The following is a 26,689-nucleotide window of genomic DNA, read 5'->3' as shown; positions in this document are numbered from 1 at the left end:
CGTCATAACAAAGAGCAAGTTTTCATTCCTTTTTTATGGATGAATAATATTGCATTGTGGGTATGTACGCATGAATATACATACATGCATGCACCATGTCTTTATCCATTCAACAATTGATGGACACTTGGGCTGTTTCCATAGTGAAGTTATCGTAAATAATGCATCAGGGTGTATCGTATTTGCATTATTATATTTGTATATTTTTGGTAAATACCCAGTAGTGTGATTACTGGATCATAGGGTAGTTCTATTTTTAACGTTCCTTCTTTATAATCACAGCAGATGGAATCCTTGGCAACCATGGATCTATTCTCTATTAGTATAATTTTTCTTTTCTGAAAATGTTATAGAAATGGAATTTAAAATTACCTAATTTTATGAAATGGGCTTTTTCAGTTGGTCTAATGCGCTTGGGATCCTCCCAAGTTGTAAGGACAAATAGTATGTCCCTTTTGACTGCTGAATAGTATTCCCAGTATTCCCAGTTTATCCTTTTATCCACTGAAGGAGGCCGAAGTTATCTCTGGTTTGGGGCGATCACAAATACAGTTGTTAGGTACATTTGGGTATGCTGTTTTGTGTGAATATCTATTTTCATTTCACTAGGGTAAATTTTCAGAAGGGGCTTGTTCTGTCATCTGGTAAGTATATGTTTAACTTTGTAAGAAACGGGTAAGTTGATTTCCAGCGATCCTGGACCATGTTACACTGTCACCATCACCGAGAATCAGATCTACTTGTTCTGTACCCACAGCAGCACTTGCTATTTTCAGTAATTTCTGCTTTACCTATTCTAGTAGGTATGTGGCAGTATGTTGTTGTGGCTTAAATTTACATTATAGTAATGGACAGCGATGTGAATAGTTTGTCATCTCATTTACTACCCATATATCCTCTCTGGCGAACTGTGTGTTCAAAAGCCATAGGCTCATTTTCTATGTAGATTGTTTCTTGATGTTAAATGTAGAGAACTTTTTTAGGGCAGTGGGGGATGGTATGCATGTGATCAAAGCGTCGTTAGCTAGATACCAAAGAAAACACAACCCAAGTCTTTGATCAGAGAGGTGACTGGTAAGTATTTCTCATGGGTACATAGTGGAGGTGATCTGTGTGTCTTAAAGCTTGGGGTGGTCCTGTGGCCTGTAGTAGATGCATAGGACATCTTCAGTGGAGGGACAATTTTAAAGCTCTGCCCCTGAATCTTCCCAGTGTGCCTTGGGACCAGCAGTTTCTACTGCTTCATCGTGGGACCCTGAGAGACCACTGCTCTTGGTATCCATGGCGTTATGGAAGGACAGCACATCCGAAACCTCCTTACAGGTAAGTACGAGACTTTATTATTATTTGAATTTAGTGTATGGCTTCGAATTAGCAAATATCACAGTAAATCACATTGGTAAGGCCAGTATTTCTTTTCAGCAACCCTTGAGCATGGATGCGTGCTCGCAGACACACACATGACTGGTAGATGTCGGTGTGCATAGTCACGCCGAGACCTTCCCAGCAAGAAGGTAACGTTGTTGGTATAGTCCCTCTTGCTCAAATATAAAATGAACAGTCATGACGAAGGCAGACATGCTGAAAAGAATACAAAGAACTCTTGCTTGTGGCCTTCTAGAATGCCTCTGAACACTTGGCAGGTAGTCTTTTGCCTTAAGTTCAAAGACATGCACTCTGCCGAGCATTTCTATGGCCTTGTCAGCAAACTGGGTGTCACCAGTGACGGGAGCTTAAATGGTGGCAGCGACTGCCCGAGACTCATCTCTGGATGACTCTCCTGGGCATGACCAGGAAGGGCTACCGCTCCGCTGAGGAACAGATCTAAGAATTCCTGAACATAATGGCGCTGTAGGCTGGGAGGAAACTCTTCACCTGTGGGAGGCCAGGAAGCTCATGACCAGACATTTGGTGCAGGAAAAGTACCCCAGGACCACCAGGTGCCAGATGGACATCCTCCATGCTCTGAGTTCTTGTGGGGCCCGAGAGCCCATGCGGAGACCAGAAGGAGTCAAGTCCTGGAGAAAGGTTTGAGAAAAGTCACTTAGAATGTCCACAGTTCCTTTCCTTACCAATATGATGAGGCTTTCAGAAGTGAGGGAGAGAGAGTAAAAGGGACGTGTCGCAAGGGTTGGCTGGTTTCTTTAGTTTTTTAGTTTGTGGTTGAAGACACAAGTCTTGGGAGTCCCTCCCTCCCATACACAACTGCACACTCTTTGCCCATTTTCTCCTCCCCCCCCACAAGGCACCAGCCCATTTCTGCCTTTCTCTCAACCACACCCACACTACACTACCCCTGCCCATCTTCCCCTTCCTTTCCTGCTCATCCCTACTACTCTCTGCACATGCAACTACAGTGAAAAGTTCCATCTTCTTCCTTCCCTGGCTCCACCTGTGCTGTGCTTTCCATTTGTTACCCACACTATTGTCACCCTTACCCCCCCCCTTCCTGTTTACCCTCCCCTCCTCCACACACACACTCACTACGGCAGCCTTCCCACCCTCACTTCCTCCACCGGTGGGCAGGCTCCCTTTTCTTCCCTTACTGCACTTACACACATTGCTTCTCCTCTTGTTCTCTTCCCTTTTTTCTGTACACACACTACACTCGACTCTCCCTTTCCTTCCCACCTCCACACATACACAATAGAATCCCTTCCTTTTCCTCCTCCCTACACACTAAACCACAATTACACTACGCTTTCTGATTTTCTCTTCCATTCCCTCTTCCCCGACTCTACCATGTTCTGTCCCTTCCCCCCTTCCTTTTTTGACTCTGCCATCCTTCTCTCTTACACACACCACAATCCCTTGCCATTGGCCCCTTCCCTCTTCCACACCCCACACCGCCCTGTTCCCATCCCATTTCCCACTCTCTCGGTCATCCCCTCCTTTACCTTCCTTTTTTTCCTACAAACACACTGTACTCTAACTCCTCTCCTCATTTTTTTCTCCACCCCACACTGTTATTTCATTTCCCTTCCATTCTCCAAACACACACAATGCTACACTGCCTTTCCCCAGTGTTCCCGTTTCTTGTCCCCATATACACACAACACTACACCAGTCCTTTTCTACACACACTACACTATTCCTTCCCCTTCCTTCTCTGTGCCAACATTCTACAGGATCCTCTCTCCAAACATACACACGACTTCATTCACTTCCCTCCTTTGTTTCCGTGTTCTACAAACAAACACCACCCTATCCATTAACTTCCCTATCCACAAATTCTACACTATTTCCTCCCTTCTCCAAATATGCACACATTGCCATATCCCTACCCATTCCATCTACACACACACACACACACACACACACACTATAGTCCCCATTTTCTTCTCTTCCCTCAACCACACAAGAGCACAAACTACTCCATTCACTGCTCTCCTTTGCTTCCCTGTTCTACATACACACACTACCCTATCCATTCTCTTCCCTAACCACAAATTCTACAAAATTTCTTCCCTTCTAAATATGCACACAGTATTCTATTCCCTACTTTTTCCTTCTCCAGACACACTGTATTTTCCCTTGTCTTCCCTTCCTTCACACAAGAACACAAACTGCTCCACTCCCGTCCATCATTTGCTTCCTATTTCACACACACCACCGATCCATTCTCTTCCCTATACACAGATTCTACAGTATCTCCTCTATTCTGCAAATAGGCACACAGTACCCTAACCCAAGGCTTTCCTTCTCCAGAACACTATATTCTTCGTTTTCTTTCCTTTCCTCAACTGCACAAACACATGTACATTATTCCTTCTGCGTCTGCTCTGTGCAAACATTGAACACTATACTTCTACAAACACACACACCCCATCCATTCTCTTCCCTATACACAAACTCTAGGCTATTTCCTCCCTTCTCCAAATAGACACACACTACCCTAACATTACCCTTTCTTTCTCCACACACACACGATATGCTCCCTTTTCTTTGCTTTCCTCAAAGACAGTAGCGCACACACTACCCTGCCTTGCTTCCCTGTTCCACAAACATTCACCCCTATCAATTCTCTTCCCTATACACAGATTATAAACCATTTCCTCCCTTCTACACGAAGATACATACTACCCATCGCTACCCTCTTCCTGTCCAACACACACGATTCTCCATATTCTACACTATGTCTTCTCCAAACACAGACTAGACTATTCACATCCCTTTGCTTCCCTGTTCTACACACATACAGCACCCTATCCATTCTCTTCCCTACACACAAATCCCACATAATTTCCTCCCTTCTCAATACACACGTGGTACCCTATCCCTAATTGTTCCTTCTCCAAACACACTATATTCTCCCATTTCTTCACACAAGAACACAAACTGCTCCATTCATGTCCATCCCTGGCTTCTGTGTTTTACAAAGGCACACCACCCGCTCAATGTTCTTCCCTATACACAAATTCTAGACTATTTCCTGCCCTCTATGTACATATCCTTCTTCAAAAACACTATACTCTCCTTTTTTTACCGTTTCCTCAACCACACCAAAACACGTACTACACTATTCATTCCCCTACCTTCTCTGTGCAAACCTCCCACACTATTGTTTCTGTAAACACACACACAACTCTCTTAACGTGACTCCTTTGCTCCCTGTTCTGCAAATACACACCAGCCTAGCCATTCTCTTCCCTCTCCAAATATACACAGATAACCCTGACCTACCCTTTCTGTCTGCACACACACAATATATTATCTCTGTTCTTCGCCCTCCTCAACCACACAAACACTGACAATAAACTTATCACTGCCCTGTACAAACAATCTACACTATCACGTCTCCAAACACACACAGTGCACTTACTCCATCCTCTGCTGCCCCACTCTAAAGACACATAAAAACCGATTCATTCGCTTCCCTATAAACAAATGTAAGACTATTTCCTCCCTATTCCAAATGGACACATCTACCTATGCCCATATTTTCCTTCTGGAAGCAAAGTATACTCTGATTTTTCATCCCCTTCCTGACCCACACAAACACACAACTGCAAATTAATGTCCAGCCGTTGCTTCGGACTAAAAAACACACCACCCTGTCAAATCTCTTCCCTATACATAAATTCTATCCTATTTTCTCCCTTCTACAGATATGCACACATGGACTTACCCTTTGCTTTCATCTGCCACACACTGTCTTTTCTCTTAAGTTCCCTTTCCTCATACTCACAAACATTCTACGACACTATACACGACCCTGCTTGGCTTCTCTTAACTAAAAACACACACCACCTGATCCATTCACTTCCCTACAAATTCTAGAATATTTCCTCACTTTTCCAAATGGACATACAGTACCTATGCCTCCAAGGTCCTTACAAAACACTGTACTCTCCTTTTTCTTCCCTTTCCACAAACACACAACTACACAATTCACTTCCCTCAATTGAATTCCTCTCTTGGAAACACAAAACCTCTCAGTCCTGTTCCCTATACCCAAACTCTACTCCATTTTCATCTTTCTTGGAATATGCACACACGACACTCTCCTTTCCCATGCCTTTGCCACACAAGTGCACTGTCTTCTCCCTTTTCTTCCCTGTCCTCATCCTCACAAACACTCTTCTACACTATTCACGACCCTGCTTGGCTTCTCTGATTGACAAACACACACCACCCGATCTATTACCTTCCCTATACATTATTCGAGACCATTTCCTCCCTTTTCCATAGGCACATACACTACCTAAGTTTACAATTTCCTTCACCACAAAAAATATACTCTCCTTTTTCTTCACCTTCCTCGAGCACACACACACGCAACTACACAATTAACATCCCTCATTTGATTCGCTTTCTTGGAAACACACAACCTTTCAATGCTGTTCCCTAGACACAAATTCTACCCCATTTTCTTCCTTCTCCGAATATGCACACACGACACTCTCCTTTCCCATGTCTTTGCCACACAAGTGCACTGTCTTCTCCCTTTTCTTCCCTTTCCTCAGCCTCACAAACACTCTACGACACCATTCACGACCCTACCTGGTTTTCAGGATCTACAAATATACACCATGCGATCGATTCTCTTTCCTGTACACAGATTGTAGACTATTGCCTTCCTTTTCCAAATGCACACACAGTACCTATGCCTTCACTCTATGTCTCCAACAACACTGTACTCTTCTTTTCCTTCCCCTTCCTCAACCACACACACACACACACACACACACACCATGTCCATTTGCTTCCCTCTCACAGAAACAACAACTTCTCAATTCTGTTCCCGATACACAAATTCTACCCCATTTTCTTCCTTCTCCGAATATGCACACACGACACTCTCCTTTCCCATGCCTTTGCCACACAAGTGCACTGTCTTCTCCCTTTTCTTCCCTCTCCTCATCCTCACAAGCACTCTTCTACACTATTCACGACCCTGCTTGGCTTCTCTGATCTACAAACACACACCACCCGATCTATTCCCTTCCCTATACACAATTCGAGACCATTTCCTCCCTTTTCCATAGGCACACACACTACCTAAGCCTCCCAATTTCCTTCTCCAAAAACACTATACTCTCCTTTTCCTTCCCCTTCCTCAAGCACACAGACACGCAAGTAGACTATTCACGGCCCTCATTTGATTCCCTCTCTTGGAAACACACAACCTGTCAATTCTGTTCCCTATACACAAATTCTACCCCATTTTCTTCCTTCTTCGAATATGCACCCGCGACAATCTCCTTTCCCATGCCTTTGCCACACAAGCGCACGGTCTTCTCCCTATTCTTCCCTTTCCTCATCCTCACAAACAATCTACGACACCACTCACGACCCTACCTGGTTTTCAGGATCTACAAATACACACCATGCGATCGATTCTTTCTCCTATACACAAATTCTAGACTATTTCCTTCCTTTTCCAAATGCACACACACTACCTGTGCCTTCAATTTCCTTCTCCAAAAGCTCTGTACTCTCCTTTTCCTTCCCCTTCCTCAACCACACAAATACACAACTACATTACTGACTTGCCTCCCTTGCTTCCCCCTCATGGAAACACAAGATCCTGTCAATTCTCTTCCCTTTGCAGAAATCCTACCCCACTGTCTTCCTTCTCCAAATATGCCCACCCGGCACTATCCTTTCCCATTCCTTTGTCACACATTTGCACTGTAGTTTCCCTTTTCTTCCCTTTCCTCATCTCACAAACACTCTACAACACTATTTACGACCCTGCTCGACCCACCTGACCTACACACACACACCACCCGATCCATTCTCTTCCCTATACACTAATTCGAGACTATCTCCTCCCTTTTCCAGATGGACACACACTAGCAATGCCTCCAATTTCCATCTCCAAAACGCTCTACTCTCCCTTTTCTTCCCCTACCTCAACCACACAAGCACACAACGACACTATTCACGTCCTTCTTTGGCTCCCTATCATGGAAGCACAGCACCCTGTCAATTCTCTGCCCTATACACAAATCCACCCTATTTTCTCCCTTCTCCTAATATGCACACCCGGCCCTATCCTTTCTCATGCCTTTGCCCCACACTTGCACTGTCTTCTCCCTTTTCGTCCCTTGCTTCATCATCACAAATACTCCATTACACTATTCATGACCCTGGATGGCTTTTGGGATCTACAAACACACATCTTGCCATTGATTCTCATTCCTATCCGCAAATTCTGGACTATTTCCTCCCTCTTCCAAATGCACACACAATCTATACTGCTAATTCCCGTCTCCAAAGCCATTATGCTCTCCTTTTTCTTCCTCTTCCTGAACCAAATAAACACAGAACTACCCGATTCACGTGCCTCCTTGCTTCCCATCATAGAAACACAGCACCCTGTCAATTCTCTTCCCTAGACCCAAATCGTACCCTAATTTCTTCCTTCTCCACTAGGCGCACTTGGCCACAATCCCTTCGCCTGCCTTTGCCACACACTCGCACTGTATTCTCCCTTTCCTATTTGTACAAACACACTACTACACTATTCACGACCCTCCTGGTCCTCCCTGTTGTACGAACACACCACCCTGCCACTTCTCTTCCCTATATGCAACCTCTACCCTCTTTGGTCCTTTCTGCAAATATGCACAGACGACTCTTTCCTTTCCTTTTCATATTCCACACACACACACTTGCACTGTCTTCTCCCTTTTCTGCCCTTTCCTCACCTCACAAACACTCTCCTACACTAACAAGACCTCTTTGGCTTCTCTGATCTACAGGCACACACCAGCCGATCCGTTCTCTTCCCTGGACACAAATTCGAGCCTATTTCCTCCCTTCTCCAAATGTACACTGCCTATACCACCCATCACCGTTTCCAAAAACACGATACTCTTAGAAACACACAACCTTGTCAACTCTGTTCCCTACACAAAAATTCTAGGCCATTTCCTTCCTTTTCCAAATATGCACACTGGACTCTATCCTTTGCCTTTCCTTTGTCACACAAATGCACTGTCTTCTCCCTTTTCTTCCCTTGTCTCAATCTCACAAACACTCTACCACCCTATTCACGACCCTGTTTGGCTCCTCTGATCTACAAACACCCACCACCCGATCTATTCCCTTCCCTATGCACAAATTCGAGACCATTTCCTCCCTTTTCCATAGGCACACACACTACCTATGCCTCCAATTTCCATCTTCAAGAACAGTATACTCTCCTTTTTCTTCCCCTTCTTCAACCACACAAACACACAACTACATAATTCACATCCCTCATTTGATTCTCTCTCTCTTGGAAACACACAACCTTTCAATGCTGTTCCCTAGACACAAATTCTACCCCATTTTCTTCCTTCTCCGAATATGCACACACGACACTCTCCTTTCCCATGCCTTTGCCACACGAGTGCACTGTCTTCTCCCTTTTCTTCCCTCTCCTCGCCCTCACAAACACTGTAGTACACTATTCATGACCCTGCTTGGCTACTCTGATATACAGGCACACACCACCCAATCCATTTCTTCCCTAGACCCAATTTCTAGTCTATATCTTCCCTTCTCCAAATGTACCCACACTACCTATGCCTCCATTTTCCTTCTCCAAAAACACTGTACTCTCCTTTTTCTTATCTTTCCTCAACCACACTACTACACTGTTCCCGTCTCTCCTTTGCTTCTCTCCCATAGAAACACCCTCCTTGCCAATTTTCTTCCCTATACACAAATTCTCTTCTGTGTTCTCCCCTCCCCAAGTATGCACACAGGACACTCTCCTTTCACTTTCCTTTGCTACACACTTGGCACTGTCTTCTCCATTTTTTTCCTTTTCCTCATCCTCACAGTCTACTACAGTATTCACGATCCTGCTTGGCTTCCCTGATCTACAAACACAGACCACCCGATCTATTCTCTTTTGTATATACAAATTTTAGACTATATCGTACCTTGTCCAAGTGTACGCACACTAGCCTATGTCTACATTTTTCTTCTACAAACACATTACTTTCCTCCTTTTCTTTCCTTTTTCCCTATCCACAAAAATATGTAATTTACTATTCACGTCCCTCCTTTGGTGCCCTATTCTACATATGCACTCCAGCCCATGCTTTCTCTTCCATGAACACAAAATCTACAGATTTCCTCCCTTCTCCCAATAGACACACAATACCCTAACATGACCCTTTCCTTCTACAACACAGAATATATCCTCCCCTTTCGTCGCTTTCCTTAGAGGCACTAGCACACACACTACTCTTTTCATGTCCCAACACTGCTTCCCTGTTCTACAAACACTATCCATGCTCTGCCTTACAAATATATTCTATACTATTTCCTCCGTTTTCCAAATATACATGCACTAACCTCTCCTTTTACACTAGTACACTAGTGCACACACTACCCTTCCCTTTCCTCAACCACACTGTCATTTCTGCAAATCACAGAGTTCTCGATTCATATCCCTTCCTTTGATTCCCTTTCTGGACACACATCACCCTATCCATTCTCTTTCCTATAGATAATTCTACACTATTTCCTCCATTCTCCAATTGTATACACACTACCATATCCCTATCCTTTCCTTCTGCACACAGACACTATCTACCTTTTCTTCCCTTTCCGCAAACACATAAACACACAGAATACACTTTTCCTTCCCATTCCTTCTCTGTGTAAACATTCTACACTATCCCTTCTCCAACACAGACTACTCTTTTCAAGTCCCTCGTTTGCTTCCCTGTTCTACAAATACACACGACCCTATCCATTCTCTTTCCTATATACAAATTCTACAGTATTTCCTCCATTCTCCAAGTGTAGTCACTAGCCTATCCCTAGTTTTTCCTTCTCTGCACACACTACACTCTCCTTTTTCTTCCCTTTCCTCAGCCACACAACTACACTGTTCACATCCCTCCTTTGCTTCCCTCCCAGAGAAACACACCACTCTGCCAATTATCTTCCTTATACAAGGGAGGAATACCCTATTTCCTTCCTTCTCCAAATATGCACACAGGACATTCTCCTTTCCCTTTCCTTTGCCACACACTTGCACTGTCTTTTCCCGTTTCTTCCCTTTTCTCATCCTCACAAACACTACTACACTATTCATGACCCTGCTTGGTTTCCCTGATCCACAAACACACACCACCTGATCGATTCTCTTCCCTATACACAAATTCTAGACTATTTCCTCCCTTTTCCATATGTACACACACTACCTATGCCTACATTTTCCTTCTCCAAATACCTTATATTCTCCATTTTCTACACTTTCCTCAACCAAACCCGAAACACACATTACACTATTCCTTCCCCCCTTCCTTCCTTCTCTCTGCAAACATGCCACACTGTCTCATCTGCAAACACACACACAACTCTCTTAACATGACTCTTTTGCTCCCTGTTCTGCAAACACACACAAGCCTATCCATTGTCCTCCTTATACACAAATTCTACACTATGTCTTCCCTCTCCAAATATAAACACACGACACTGTCCCTACCCTTTCCGTCTCCACACACACAGTATTTTCTGTTCTTCCCTCTCCTCAACCACGCCAACACATACAATACACTATCCCTTCCCTTTTCCTCCCTGTACAAACGTTCTACACTATCACTTCTCCAAACACACACAGTACACTTACTCCCTCCTATGCTTCCCTGTTCTACAGACACACACCACCCGATCCGTTCTCTTCCCTAAACACAAATTCTACAGTATTTCCTCCCTTCTCCAAATATACACATATACATACACATACATATACCATACCATTTCCTTCTCCACACAGACACTATATTCTCCCTTTGCTTCCCTTTCGTCAACCACAGAAACACACAATACACTATTCCTTCCACTTCCTTCTTTGTGCAAACATTTTACACTATCCCTTCTGTGAACACACACGACTCTATTCATTTCCCTCCTTTGCTTTCTTGTTTTTCAAACACCTACAACCCTGTGCATTTTCTTCTGTATACAGAAATTCTACACTATTTCCTCCCTTTCCCCTATAGACACACACTACCCTATTCCTACCCTTTCCTTCTCTACACATATACTATATTCTCCCTTTTCTTCCCTTTCCTCAACCACACACAGAATACACTATTCCTTCCCTGTGAAAACATACTACACTATCCCTTTTTTACACTACTCTGTTCACTTCCCTACTTTGCTTTCCTGTTCTAAAAACATACACCACCTTATCACTTCTCTTCCCAATACACATATTCTATACTATTTAATCTCTTTTCCAAATATACACACACTGCCCTATCCCTGCACTTTCTGTTACCCCCCACACACTATATTCTCCCTTTTCTTTCATTTCCTCTTCTGCACAAACACATGCAATTCCATTCCTCCCCTTCTTTCTCTGTGCAAACATTCTACACTATCCCTTTTCCAAACACACACACTACACTATTGATTCACTTCCCTCCATTCTTCTAACCACACACATACACACAAGATACTTCATTAGCCCTTGCCTTCTTTTTCTGCTCGTTCACACTCCACTGTCCCTTTTCTTCCCTTCTCCCCTCCCCATCACAGAAATATTATGTTTTCCCCTCCCTTCTCTATGCAAACATGATACTATGCCTTCCCTTCTCCACACCCAGATTCAACATTATGCTATACTTTCATGTTGTCCCTTCCCTTCCCACACACAAACAATAGAGTACCTTCTTTTCATCTCTCTTGCCATTCTCTTCATGGCCTGTCTTCCGTTCCGCAGAAGGTGTTCAGTCAGCACTTAGTTCGGCTTCAGAAGGAATTGTTCTATAAATAGGTGTAGATTTGGTGTCTCCATGGAGGAGGGGACTTCAGCGTCTTCCTCCATCACCTTCTTGGACCAGAGCACTCTTATTTCTGTGTGTTGCATTTAAGAGTAGGAGATATGTAGTTTCAAAAGAAATTTGGCAACACTTCCCTCTTATTTTATGATATGGAACAGGGTATCACTGCACTGAGTAGGTGTTTCGAAGACAGTTGACTCATTGCTTTCCTAATACTTTCAGTCAGTCACTCTCTAAAATTAAGATACATATGTGAATTTGCTAAACTTATCTAAGAATGCAGGAGAAAATAAAACTTAAATTAGATAACATGTTCATTGGTTCACTTATTCTCTGAACATTAGTTGAACATGTGCTCTCATGGAAGATATTCTTGAGGATGCTATGGATTTTTTGTCTAGGAGCAGCTGGAAACTATGAGGTATCAGGGTACTATAAGAAGGATGGAAGATTTGCACGTCCAGCTGAGAGTGGGTAAGTGCCATTTGGACATCTGGGAAACCAGTTTTTCAGTGGAAAGAAAGTTTTAAGATTAGCTATGTGGTGGGTGAGGTAAGGTGAGGTAAGGTAAGGGTGAGGTATGTGGGAGACGTTCAGATGGAGAGACTAAAGCGTAGGCTGCAGGATGGCTCTTCATAGTTACTTGTGAATCCTGGATAACCTAGGAAGTTTCTAGGGGGAGAGGCAAGGTAGGTGTTATAAGTACCTGTGTCTGTGCATTTGATGACCGTTTGCGAAGTACTTGTTTTACATTCTAAACTCCAAATATATGCTATCTTCCATAAAAGAAAGAAAGGAAAGGTGCGGGGCACCTGGCTGGTTCAGTTGGTAGAGTTTGTGCCTCTTGATCTTGGGGTCATGATCCATGTTGGATGCAGAGATTAGTTAAAAAAATAAAAAATGAGGATGACTCAGAGAATGGATACAAGATCCCCAAGATGGAGGTGAGAGCCTGGGGAATTAATCTTGGGCTTTGAATTCTACTCCAGGAACTGACAATAGTTGCTCAGTGGTATTTCAGAAGGGCTACTGTCCACTGACTTTCATACTTCTCATGTGCCTGTTTCTAAACAACGGTGTCTATAGACAGGATCCTACTCCTCTCCTGCCATTATACATTGGATGTGTTAGGACAGATGAACTACCTTCTTGCTTCACAGGTCTACAAATAGAGACTCATTCTGCCCTAGTGGTATGCTTAATAAATTTCCTCCCAAGAGCCTCATCATCTGCAGCTAGACTTAGAGATTCAGATGATGGGACTTGGATTTTGAGTTGATGTTGTAGTAGGGTAAGATGTTTTGGGATTTGGGGAGAAGGTGAATGAATTTTACATAAAGTAGGAACATGAGATACTATGGCCTGGAAGGTGGACAGTGGCAGACAGAATCTCATGGGATTCCTATGATCCCCACCTCCTGGTGATGGCGCTTTTGTGTACTCCTATCCTTAAGTTTAGGTAGGGCCTGTGACTTGCTTCTAACCATACATTCCAGAGAAGGTGATGAGATGTCAGCTGCTTGATTACATTATATGTGTTGGGGAAATCATGAGAAGCAGACTATCACGCTGACTCAAAAAATTCGTCTCCACAAAATATGTGTACAATAAAAAACAAATCGAACTTAGTAAGGAGAGATCATAAGAGATCCCTTCCTTCATAAGGGATACCTGCAAAGATAGAAAGGGAACTACTGCATTAGGGAGAATCTATGCCCCTACGATCTGCATGGATGTCAAGCCTCTGTGAGGCAAAAAGAGTTTTCCATTTGGAGAGAGGATACACAAAGCTGTGTATGTGTAGAAGCAGGATAAAGGATAGTGTGATTGGACAGAAGATCAGAGAATGTTTCGCCCTGAGGCCAGTCTGTTCTCAAGAGGGGTTGTGTGTTGGCTCAGCTGAGGGTGGGCCTGGAGGAGGAAGAGAAGCCTAACCAAAGTTGGGCTAACAAGCACCTGGGTTAACCATTTTATGAGGCCAAGAATGGGATTTTTGAGAATCTGTGTCTGGCCCTGTCATAGGTAAACAAATGAGCAGCTACGTGTCTTACCTAACTCATACGGAGAATGGACCTTTGAGATGAGCTGTTTCCTGGAATTCAAAGGAGGTGGACTTCCCGACGTTCACTGCTGTCCCGGGTCACAGGGCTCGGACAGTATTCGCCATGATCACGGAGGAAAGAACAAAGTTTTATTGCTCAGTAAGCAAAAGCAAAGTCGAAAAGAAATCTTTCTCTTCTATGTCACCAAGCTGATACAACACATTCTGTACATTTTCTCAAGAGGAAAGATAACTAGTCCGCAAGGAAGAGGACGTCATGTGTCCATTTGTCACACCTATTTCTTCCTAACTGCGCATGCTCACTGGGGTGGTCCTCTGTGATTGTTTTATCTGAATGAAAACATTCCTGGGACGTGAAATTGTTGAGAAGTTTCTTCAGCTTTTCCAAGAGAAAGGTTTTCTATTTACATCTTTTTAAAGTAAATGCTATTTAAAAAGGTGAGGGTGATGAGACTCCCCCCCCCACCACCACGCCATTTAGTGGCACCAGAAGAATAAAACTTTTTTATTTTTAACTCATTTATCCTTATGATACCCTACTTTGTTACTACAAAATAGTAACAGTACGGTTTTACGAATTCTCTCCATTGCCACTGCTATCTTTCTCTGGGCACACCGCAGCCATCTATATAGCCAGTAAGTCCACAGTAAATTAGAAGGCAAAGCAATTACAAAAATAAAGTAGGATAAATTCAGTACATTATTTGCCTTGGGGGAAAAACCTTTAAGTATATCACACTAATAGTGGACGGTTAAAGCAAATTCTTGATTATCAACATGCAAAACTTCTCTATCATATACTAATTTTACAAATTGTTGTGATGCTTTATTGCCTAAGTTATCTGAGTACTACTGTATAATTCCTTATAAAAGATTACCCAACTCTAGAGCCTGGTAATCTACATTTTTAACTAAGAGTTGTGTTTCTCCTGAGTTTCCCTTAGTCATGTGAGTAACATCACACGAGGGCTTAGGCCCTTCAGTAACTGTTCCATCTCCCCAAATAACTTTCTCACATGTGAGACACAGACAGCCATGACCATTATCTCGTTTCAAAATCTGATTAAGAGATGCCTATCAGCATCAACATGGTTGGAGCTGGAGGAGATTATGTTCGGTGAAGTCAGTCAAACAGAAAGATAATTACCATCTGGTTTCACTTATCCGTGGAACATAAGGAACAGCACGGAGGACATTAGGAGAAGGAAGGGAAAAATGAAGGGGGGCAGAATCAGAGGGGGAGACGAATCATGAGAGACTCTGGACTCCGGGAATCAAACTGAGGATTTTAAAGGAGAGGGGAATGGGGGATGGTTGAGTCAAAGCAAATGCGGTGACACTTGGTCTGTCCTCCAAAGAAACAGATTTGTTCCAGGCCCTGTCTCTCAGACCACGTCCACCTGCTTGAGGGGCCGTGTGGTCCACAGGGGGCCTGGGGTGAGGGAAGGCTATTACCTCAGCTCGTAGCCCAGCTCCCCCGCTGCTTGCTGCCACTATATGTCTGGTCAGTAAAGAGGCTGCCCCACCTGAAAAAAAAAACTGCTGGTGGTCCCAGTAGGAAAGGCTGGTTTTCCTCATATTGAAGTCAGAAAAATATAAGTTCTAGGATCTTTTGGTTAACCTACCCATACTGACATTTAGCAGCTTAACACCTTTTTTTGTTTGCTTTGTCCCAAGTGACTAGTTCAACTACTCTTCATCCTGTTGCCTTTATTGTGAGTGTATCACCTTTTATTCAAATTCTGTTATTTTATGTTTATCATACTTCTTTCCTAGCTACTGGGTGTGTGGATGACATGGGAGTCTTATAGGTTGAATCTTGGCTAAGATATAAAGGGGACCCCGGCTAGAGCATGACTTGCCCAAACCTGTGTCCTCAAACAGGGCAGGTTATTCATTAGCAGTTAACAAAGTTATGCCTTCATTCCTCTGTGCAGGGAGATCCACAAAGGAAGGCAACAATACAGCTAGAAGAGCACTGCCTCCTTCCTTCTAGGACTTGATTTACTGTGGGGAAAAATAAAGAGAAGCAGGGAAGCAGAGAGCAGGGACAGCTGAGAAAAAGGGCCTTTAATTCCTTTACTTCCTCTTCTATTTTTTTTCCCCCCGGTTTTTCCTTCTGGCTATTCAAGTCATATTTAACTTTCCTATATGAATGATATGAATCCCATACATTCCAGTAACTCATTTGGTTGAGATGAGGCCCTTTTGAGAACCCCTGCAAATACGTTAATTTATACATATTAAAAGAAGTGTCCTCAGGCCACTGCAAGACAAGATTCTTCGAGGTATACCATTCCTAATGTGACAGAGAGAGGACACATTAAAGACAAAGAACTGTAGGTAATAATTCCAGCTTCCCATATTTTTCTATAATCAAAGCCAGTGGTGATCCTAATGGGATTTTAGAGCTCTTAGTCTCATGCTTAATTAAGAGAAAAATCTCGAATTCAGAGAGGTTGGTTTTTCTGACAAGTATTCCGAAAGAGCGGAGAGCCAGAAGGCAGACTTTATAAGTTAAAGTCTCTTACCTGACTATTGTGTGTCCACCTCTTACGTGATTCAGGAACTTCCAGAAGTCTTACTCTCATTGCCAAATTTGCTGGGGTATTCACTGGAAACAGAATCTCCTGCCAACTCAGAAACGCTTTTCCACAAAACATAGAAAAGAGAGAAAACAGTCTTATTTTTTAATAATAACTGAACCAAAATGTGACACCCATCCCATTGCCAAAGAGAGGAATAAGACAGAAAGCTATCTCCCCCTTTTATGGGAGCCAAATAGATACAAACCATTACATCCATGATCTTAAGCTAATAGTTAACTATTCCTCAAGTAAGAGGACTTGACAACACCATTTACTACACATCGTTCATCCAAAAATCGCCTGGTAATTTGGGGCGGGGGAGAGCATCTTTGTTAGTTCATTGCCTTTATCCAAATAAATGGAAAAAAGAAAAACAACTTCTCATTTCTTGGTGAGAAGAGACAGTTTTTTACGACTTGGAGACAGGTGCTGAAGTGAATCTTTCATGGAGACTGGGAGACAGGGGTGCTATTTTACTTAATGTTCACATTTCAAGGGCCTGACTCCCAGTTACTTCAGAAAAAATTCCTAGGCTGCAAACTGGCAAGAAGTGTAATCAGCTCTTAAGAGTAACAAAGATCTCAGAGAGGCAGAGAAAGTATCTACAAGTTTGTTAAAATAAATGCTCTACAAGGAGTCTCATTTCTTGATCTGCACGAGGAAGAACTGAATTTTTTCTTATCTTCTTTTTTTACTGGGGTGTAATTGACATATCATATTTTATTAGTTTCAGGTGTACATGATTCAATATTTGCACTTTTTTCTTATTTTAAATTTTTATTTGCCCTTAGGCCCTAAAGGGGTATGGGACTCCCCTAACTCTCGATATTATATAACACTCCATTTTGTTAACAGAAATGCTATACGGGGGACCCTGAAGAAAAAGCCTGTGATGCTGTCAAGTGCCTGCGGAGAGGGCCCGTATGGGTTGGGTCTCATGTCGTGGAACTGCAGCCTAGCCTTTAGCCAACAGCGACAACAACCACCAGAACAACAAAACCACATCAGCTTCTGAGCACCACTGTGCACAATGTGAGGGAGCTCAGATTTATTTCTAGTTTAGCCTTCAGCTGACCACACAGCTCACGTGACACCCTAGATGCCGCTAGGTAATACTCTAAAGCAGAGACCAAAGTCGACTTTTACCTGGACATCTTACCCCTAGAAACTGTGAGATAATAAAGTTGTGTTTATTCTGCTAAGTTGGTGCTGATTTGCTATGCAGCAGCAGTATGAAATGAAGCAAGGGACGCCTGGGTGGCTCGGTCGGTTAAGCGTGTGCCTTCGGCTCAGGTCATGATCTCAGGGTTCTGGGATCGAGTCCTACCTGAGGCTCCTTGCTCAGTAGGGAGTCTGCTTCTCCCTCTGCCTGTCACTCCCCCTGCTTGTGTTCGTTCTCTCTCTCTGGCAAATGAATCAAATCTTTAAAAAAAAAAAAAAAAGAAAAGCAAAGAAAAAGAAAGAAAGAAAAAGAAAATGAAGACAAAGGGAGCTAACCATATTTACTTGGATGGTAACTCTTTCGTTCAGTCTTCATCCCTTGTATACCAAGGTTTTAAGCCTAAAGTAGTTACCTGATGACAGGTAAAAATAGGTTCATGAAATGTTTGAGGAAGTATGGAGAAACTGTTCACTCTGTCAAAGTTGAGGGAGGGTACCTAGAAGGAATAATGTAGATCCAAGGTAAAGGCAGGCCTTGTTCTGGGCTGAGGGCTGCCCCTGATCCTATCAATGAGAAAACCCAAACAGCACCATCTTCCTCCATTTCTCCCCAACGTCAGATCCTCTGCACTTAACTTCTGGATGACTCTTTCCACACTGAAGGACAGACTGGTAGAATTAAGTCTTTCTCACTAGAATTCCAGATACCATTTAGACTGTGGAGAGTCCCCATCCACACACCTTCAGACACAAGTGGTAGTTCGCTTGCTGGAGGAGGAGGTACTCACAGTGAACTCAGTCAACACCATTTGCCCACTATGGAATCATGGCCACTCCCTGCTTCCTGACCTCCCTCCACTCAGAGCAGCCCTGATGACGAGGAGAAGAGAAGTCCTCCTTGCTCCCAAAGTACTCTGAACCCTACTGTGGGTCTCCACATGAGACCAGATAAATAGTAGAATCTACGGGACAACTCCACAGGTGTAAAAAAAGGTGAGAGGCCAAAGAAGACCTAAATAGACATTTTGCCAAAGCAGACATCCAGATGGCCAACAGATACATGAAAACATGTTCAACATCATTAATCATCAGGGAAACGCAAATCAAAACCACAACAAGGTATCACCTTATACCTGTTAGAATGGCTATCATCAAAATGACAAGAAATAGCAAGCGTTGACAATGACGTGGAGAAAAAGGAGCCATCTATGTGCTGTTGGTGGGAACGTAAATGGGTACAGCAACTCTGAAAAACAGTACAGAATTCCTCAAAACATTAAAAACAGAAATACCACAGGGTCCAATAGTTCTATTCGGTATTTACCCAAAGTAAACAAAAACACTAATTCCAAAAGATACACGCACCCCTATGTTAACTACATTATTTATTATGGCCAAGGTGTGGAAGCAACCTAAGTGTCCATCAAAAGATAGATGGATAAGGAAAATGTTTTACACACACACACACACACACACACACACACAGATATTACTCAGCCATAAAAAAGGATAAGCTTCTGTCATTTGAGACAACAGAGATCAACCTAGAGGACATTATGCTAGTGAAATAAGTCAGGCTGAGAAAGCAAATACCATATGATTCCACTCCTAAGTAGAACCAAAACCAAAACCAAAACAAAACAAAGCAAACAAAACAAAACAAAAAAACCCCAACCAAACAAAACAAAACCCCAAAAGAACAAAGGAAAAGCGGTATCAGACCTATAAATATAGAGAACAAACTGATGGTTGCCAGAGGGGAAGGGGATGGGGGTTGGGCAAAATTGGTGAAGGGGAGCTATGGGATTCCAGTTGTGAAATGAATAAATCATGGGGGAAAAAGGCACCGCATAAGAAATATAGTCAGTGACACTGTACTATTAATATAATAGGACAGATAGTAGCCACACTTGTGGCAAACATAGCATAATACATAAACTTGTCAAATCACTAAGCTGTACACCTGAATCTAATGTGACATTATGTGACAACTAAACTCACATTTTAAAAAAAGGTAAAGTATTAAAAAAAGGTGGAGGGGGGAGGTGGAGAGTCCCCGGCTCGCAGTTTTCTCACCCCATAGCAGGAGTACTCATTCTGCTGGAGGAGGAGGTGGGACACTGCTCCCATCACATCTGCAAGAGCTGGAACCTTCTCTAAATTCCAAATGCCTTCTTGGTTCTCTTTAGTGTGTCTGTAGTCAGTCCTACACCCCTGGTCACTACTACTACTACTACTACTACTACTACTACTACTACTACTACTACTACTACTACTGTCTATAACACTAGGGTCCAGGTTATGCTTTCTTAAGGTCCAGAGATGGACACGTCAGTCAGGGACTAGGGCAGGGGAGGATGGGATGGGTGGATCACTGGCCCAGAGCGCTTTCTCCCAAGCTGGCACTAAGTACATAAGCACTCCTCTTTGAAAGTGAAGGCCCATAATGGTAATCAAGCCAGATAAGCAGGGGACAAGGGGGCTGAACAAGCTGCCATGTCTTCTCTTCCTCTCCAGCTCACATCATCTCCAGTCCTTCTGTTACTCAAGTGACTGATGTCCCCAAGTTCTTTCATCTCTTTCCATCCAAATGTTTTACCTGACCCATGCTGGTGTCCTTCTAGTTGACAGACTATACGATCTTTTTGCTCTTCTCACCTGTGATGTAATACTGAAAACTGTCATAATATAAATAATGGAAAGTTTTTTAATCCCTTCTAGAACTGAATTTTGTGTCTAGCATGAGGGAAATGTTATAGTGGTATTCTTTTTCAGTTTGGATTTCCAGTTGCTCCAGTGTCCTATCTTAGTTTTAAAAAAAAAAAATCTGTTCTTTCTCTACTTCTCAACAATGACAGTTTTAATAATCAGAAGTTCACATATAAGTGGGTGTTGTGGGACACTCTATTCAGTTCTATTGGTTTCTTTGTTTATACTGACACATAGCACACATTTTTAATTACTACGGTTTCTAAAAAAATGATTCTTAATGTCTAGTAAGTCCTTCTATTTTTCTTTATTAAGAGCTCTTTGATTATTTTTGGTAATTTGTAAGTAAATTTAAAGCTCAGAATCAGCTTGTCAGACTTCATATACAAAAGCTATGTAGTTTCTTTTGGGGAGACTAGGTATTAATCTACCCTGTAGATTACATTTGGGCAGAATTAACATGTTTACAATATTAAGTACTTCTTTCCATGAACAGGGTAATCCTCTTTATTCAGGTTTTCATTAATTTGTTGATATAGCAGTTGTATATATTTCATTTTTATTATGTATTTTATATATAAATATATATATTAGATGCCAGTATTTGTTATGGTACTTTACAAGCTATTGTTCCTTAATTTCATGGTCAAACATCTTGTTGCTGCAGAATTAAAGTGTATGTTTTTATCCTGATCTCTTACTCAAGAACTTTTACAAATACTTTTATTGATATAACAGATTATCCTTATTTGTGGTTTCTGTAGGTATCCTTTACTTGTAACATACATTTTTTTAAACATGAATGAGTGGTAAATTTCATAAAACACTATGATTGATTTTTTTTTTTTTTAATTTGAAATCCTCCTTTCATTCCTAGGAAAAACTTCAATCGATCACATATGTGTGTGTGTATATGCATACTAAAAAATTTCAGGAGTATAATGGAGAGACTTACTCAACTTAAAAAAATTTCAAGTATTACACATAAAGGTCTATAGTGTTGGCTGTGGGAAAGAGCCCAAATGCTACTTGGGTATAATAGCACTGAACAGATTTACCAGAAAAATATTTAAAGCATCCAAATGATTCAAGAGTTATTGAAACAGCAGCATATTACATCCAGATGATTAGAAGGCAGAAATAATGAAGACGAAAGCAGAAATGATGACGCAGATGACAGCAGAGTCAACGATCGAAAGCCAGTTCTTTACAAATATTTCTGTAGCACCTTCTGTAGATCTTACCAGTTACAAAAGAAAGCAGCAGAAACAAGTGATAGTAAATAAAATTCTACCAAGTGTGTGTGTAGAGGAGATTTACAGGCTGTAATTAACACTCTAAATACTTTTACCGTGATGTCAGGATAACAAAAGGGAGATAAGGAAAAGATTCTACCTAGAGAGTTATTTTAGCTAATAGAGACAAAGGAATGACAGAATTACCATTGGGCAGCCCCTGATGGATTAAGGGATGAGGGTGATGCTCCTCAGTGACTGCTAACATCACCATAAAGGGATCACAGACATTATGTACTTCTTAATGGAAGTGCACAGCGGGGCCCTCTGGAGAAGTGTTACCACTAAACAAACAAACAAACTTTAATCCGATTAAGCTTCTTCCTGTTACTGCTGAGACTTGTTGATGCTGAGAACCAGGTACATGGGGTTCAATATTCCGTTCTCAGCATGTTTGAGAATTTCAGTGATAATGTGATCTTCTTTTAAATAGCATGCCTTTACATTTAAAAATCCAAGAGAAATGGACTATTTTTCAGCAAAAGAGAAATGGTTAAATCGGTTCATACATAAATAGAAAACTTATGTTAACCATATCAACTAAAACTGTAGGTAAAACACAAGGTGCCCTCAAAATGTTCCCGGACCAGCCAAATGTGAAGTCTCCTTACACCAAACGGTGAAGGAGAAACGAATAAAACTTCTATATAAACTCTGTCAAACTATACAAAAAGGGGAAATGACTTGCCTGCTCTAATGCCTTAGCTGTCTTTGATACAAAGACCAAATAAGGATATCCTGAAAAAAACAGCACTTGACCTGGGCTCACTCCTACTGAGACAAATAACATAAACAACTTCACAGCATATGCAATACAGTGGCCAATAAAGACATAAGTCCAAGGAATGCAAAGATGGTATCATGTTAGAAAACATGAATCAGAATTCACTACACGAAGAGGGCGAGAAGCATCTCACAATGTGCAGGGGTAAAGAAAGACCTTTTGACAGAAATTCTGCACCGTTTCATGATAATAAGTTTTAGTAAACTTCTTCAGTGGAATTTCCACATTGTAAAATCATGAGTAAAATGTGAAATATTAGAAGCATTCCCAGTAAAGTTTGCAAAAACAGAATTATAGTCCCACAAACTGGGACATGAATGCATAGCAGGGCACAGCCATGCACAAGAATGAGAAAATAAGAGGTATAAATAATACAAAGAAACAGATAATAATACTAATCTCATAACTAATATATCTAAGTAATAAGCAAACACAATATTCAAATATATAAGGAATGTCAAATTGCTAGTGTATACAAAATCCCTGTAGTAAAATCAGAAGTCTGGTCACACAAAATGAATCCCGAATCAGGACGCGTAGGGATGACGTACCACTTACAACAGCAACAGACCTAAAAGGCACCTAAAAATGAAACCTCACAAAACTGCAGGTATTTATGGAGGCAACTAAAAAAATGTACTGATAGAGAAAGAAAATGTTCCAAATGGAGCTGTAAAATATGTTAATTCAGGGGAAGAGAATAGTGTACAGATATAAATTCTCCTTAAATTATTTAAAGATTTAGAGACTTACCTGTAGCTTCCAAGATGAAAACTGAGCTCAGGCCGCTGTTTCCTGTGCCCAGAATCAGCCCTTGGAAAAAGCAAAGGAATAAACAAAGCAAGATCAACAACAGTAATACTGCGAAAGCCCTGAGGGGCACTAAGTGTGCACTGAACTAGGACTTGTGTGGGGGCAGGCCCTGAAGTTGAGACAGGTCTGTAGAAGACAGCACTGGTGGGCGGAAAGATTTTAGGTTTAGCCTTGATTTTCCCAGCCTTGCCCTGGGATACTCAACTACTGGTGCTTCACGGAAGGAACCTCTCTGAAGGCAGCTAGCTCCTCAGGGCGGCACCAAAGTTTGGGTTGGTTGAGGCGGTCTGAGTCAGGGGGCCAGACACCGCCTTAATAACTACTATAAATTTCTTTTGTTGGGGAGGACTGGACCTTTATTTCTTGTAGCCATCTCAGTAGATTTTAAGGCATGAATGAAAATAGAACACTTGAGATCTAGTCTCTTAGCAAATTTCAGGTAAATAACACATTATTATTAACTATAGTCACCGTGCTGTACAGGTTTCCAGAACTTACTCGTAACTGAAAGACTGTACCCTTTCCTGAGTATCTCTCCCTCTCCTGTCACCACCCAGCCTCTGGTAACCACCATTCTCCTCTGTTACTGTGACTTATATCTTTGTTCTCTCTAGATTCCACATGTAAGTGAGATCATATAGTATTTGTTTTCCTGGGTCTGCCAGTTTCACTTAGCATCATGTCCCCCTGATTCATGCATGCTATTGAAAATGGGATTTCTTAGAATACACATGAAAATGGTAACTATGGAAAGCCATAGGTTGACTAGTTTTTGATAATCATTTCACAGTGTATGCTCATATGAAGGCATCACATTTTGTGTGTATATAAAATTTTTTTATTTTCAAAACGTAAATATCGAAATAGAATACAAGTATCATAGTAGTTATACAGAAGGCAGAAACTTACCCCTGAAACTTTCAGAAATGACAGTGATGTCAGCCAGGAGAGGCCCTACGGTAAGCGATCAGGCTTAGAAGTACCCCAGTTTCTCCACAGGGTTCTTGAGGACCATGCTGGGGTGGGGGTGGGGGCGGCGATGCATTTACAAAAGGGAAGACCTCTAGGACTCTAAAGAACTTCATTCAAGATCCCTATCCCAGAACACTGGACCCCAGAGGATTCTCATTTTCCTGCAGCCACCTCTGGAAGACCTTAGGGAGGAGTAGCCCAAAGAAGTACACCTTTAGTTCACATCAGGAATCACAGGGACTTGATGGCATTTATATGAGGGGTTGACCTCAAATCAGCAGACGGAGATTGCCCAGCACCCACAAGCGATCAAGGAAAGACACTGAGAGACGATTCAGGGAGTGAAGTCCTCATCAAAATGCAGAGGCCCCCCAAAAGCTACCAGCTTCTGACTGTTCGACTGGGGAAGCCCCGGGCATGGCAGCTAAGCTAAGACACCCAAATACTTCTTACCGGAGGTTGGGAATGAAACGACACCCTTGGTTTCAGGCCAGCACACTCAGCACAGCAGAGGAAGCATTCACTGGACCTGCTAAGACCCAGCGAAAGTATTTGTGAGGCCTGCGGGACTCCCCCCTACGATCCAGCACACCACACACTACCTCCATCACTCCCTACCCCGCCCACAGAGCCGCGCCCACAGAGCCCCGCCTCCGCCTCCCAGGGTCCTCCTCCGGGGCCCAAACCCACATGACCGGAAGTGGACCTCCTGGCCCTCGAGAACTTCCTCCGGACCACGCCGTGGGTAGTGAGGCCTTGTCGGAAAGCTGCTGCCTAGGGTGAGCCCAAACTGGGGACCTGTATACTGTTAGGGGTCGAGGTGCGAGGAGTCCCGGGTTACAACTTTGGGGATACACCTTCGACAACCCCCCAGCCCCAAATCCCCCGGAAAGAGAGGTCCAACAGGCCCTGTACCGCTCCGCCCCTGCTCTCGGGGCTCGGAGGCCCCAACATGGCGGTTAAGCCCCAGGTCCCTTCACTTACCTCGCGGGGTCTCAGGGATTGCAGGCCTTGTCCCGGGACCGCCAGACTCTGGCTCAGCTCAGCACAGGCAGAGACCCCCAGGCCTACTGGTGGGAAGGAGACGGGCTTTGTGACGATTGGGGGGAATCCATACCCCAGAACAGAGGCCACATGGAGTCTCCGCTTTGGCCTGGGAGGGTCCGGGCTGGTCTAAAGACTGAGGTGCTGCCTCACTTTGTGCTCCAGAAACTCGGGGAGGTAGGGGCCCAGGTCTAGGGGGCTGGCTGCCCGTCAGCAGAGGGAGGATTTCCAGGTCGTGCCGGGACTCAGGGTGAGGACCTTCCGGCTCCTAATGAGTCTCCAGCACCTGCCGCCATTAGCGTGAGTGGCCAGAAGCGGGGCAAGGGAGGACCCGGAGTGAGGACCGCGGGAACCAGGAACAATAGGGCTTGTCCTCTCCTGTCGATGCTTAATATGCCCAGAAAGGGACGTCGGGCTGAGACATCCCATCATTTCTCCCATCAGGTCTCAGGCAGGTTTCAGCTTTGATCCGCAGGGGCAGCCTGCAGTCAGAGGAAGGGAGGGTCCCAGGTCCTACACGGAGTCAGAGTGGGGGTCCTGCGTCATTCCGAGGATCCCATGAACTCAGGGCAGAGAAGCCCGCCCATCAGTGGTCAGCACTAGGTGCCCCTGACTTCAGCGGTGGGCTGAAGGCTCCCTCCTTCCCTCCTTGAGGGTACCATGGAAGATCCCAGATCGCCTTCAGAGCAGGGGAGGGGGTGGGGGCCCAGGTCTTCCCAACACTTAACAGGGGACCCACCCCACACCCTACATGGACCCTGGGGTCTTCACTGTTAGGAACACTGCCGTCACCCTGGTAACACCCAGGCAGGGCTGGCTGGCTGGGGCCCAAGGCTCACACCACCTTCCTCCTCAGGGCCCAGGCTGACCAGGGTAACAGAAGCCCTGTGGGGTCCTAGAGCAGTGCCCTGAGGGACCCTGCAGGGGCGGCCGTGGGCAAAGCTAGGGTGGGATCTCTCCACTGAAGGGGCTTCCCCCACCTTACTGCCCCCCCCCCAGGTGCCCTCACTGCTGACCAG

General features: G+C 43.4%; 3 long non-coding RNA genes across 4 annotated transcripts; 1 reads left to right on the top strand and 2 right to left on the bottom strand.

The window, feature by feature from the left end:
- The first annotated feature begins 1,080 nt into the window (after window positions 1-1,080).
- LOC122897227 lies at window positions 1,081-18,055 on the top strand. The gene is made up of 4 exons (XR_006382497.1): window positions 1,081-1,323; window positions 12,644-12,716; window positions 14,265-14,443; window positions 17,748-18,055. It is a non-coding gene; the product is annotated as an uncharacterized LOC122897227 (long non-coding RNA).
- On the bottom strand, window positions 1,324-14,362 carry LOC122897224. Its single transcript, XR_006382494.1, has 3 exons — window positions 14,294-14,362; window positions 12,129-12,315; window positions 1,324-2,018 (listed from the first exon to the last, which is right to left on the bottom strand). It is a non-coding gene; the product is annotated as an uncharacterized LOC122897224 (long non-coding RNA).
- LOC122897226 lies at window positions 15,543-25,421 on the bottom strand. Of its 2 annotated transcripts, XR_006382495.1 has the most exons (5): window positions 25,317-25,421; window positions 25,080-25,155; window positions 23,595-23,654; window positions 16,836-16,951; window positions 15,543-15,830 (listed from the first exon to the last, which is right to left on the bottom strand). It is a non-coding gene; the product is annotated as an uncharacterized LOC122897226 (long non-coding RNA). The 2 variants fall into 2 exon arrangements; XR_006382496.1 differs by lacking the exons at window positions 15,543-15,830; window positions 16,836-16,951 and adding an exon at window positions 19,273-19,299.
- Between the last annotated feature and the right edge of the window lie 1,268 nt (window positions 25,422-26,689).

Source organism: Neovison vison, chromosome X (genome assembly GCF_020171115.1).
Source record: "Neovison vison isolate M4711 chromosome X, ASM_NN_V1, whole genome shotgun sequence".
Classification (NCBI taxonomy): Eukaryota; Metazoa; Chordata; class Mammalia; order Carnivora; family Mustelidae; genus Neogale; species Neogale vison.
The sequence above is the reverse complement of the archived record's forward strand: the minus strand, read 5'-3'. Positions and strand labels throughout refer to the sequence as shown.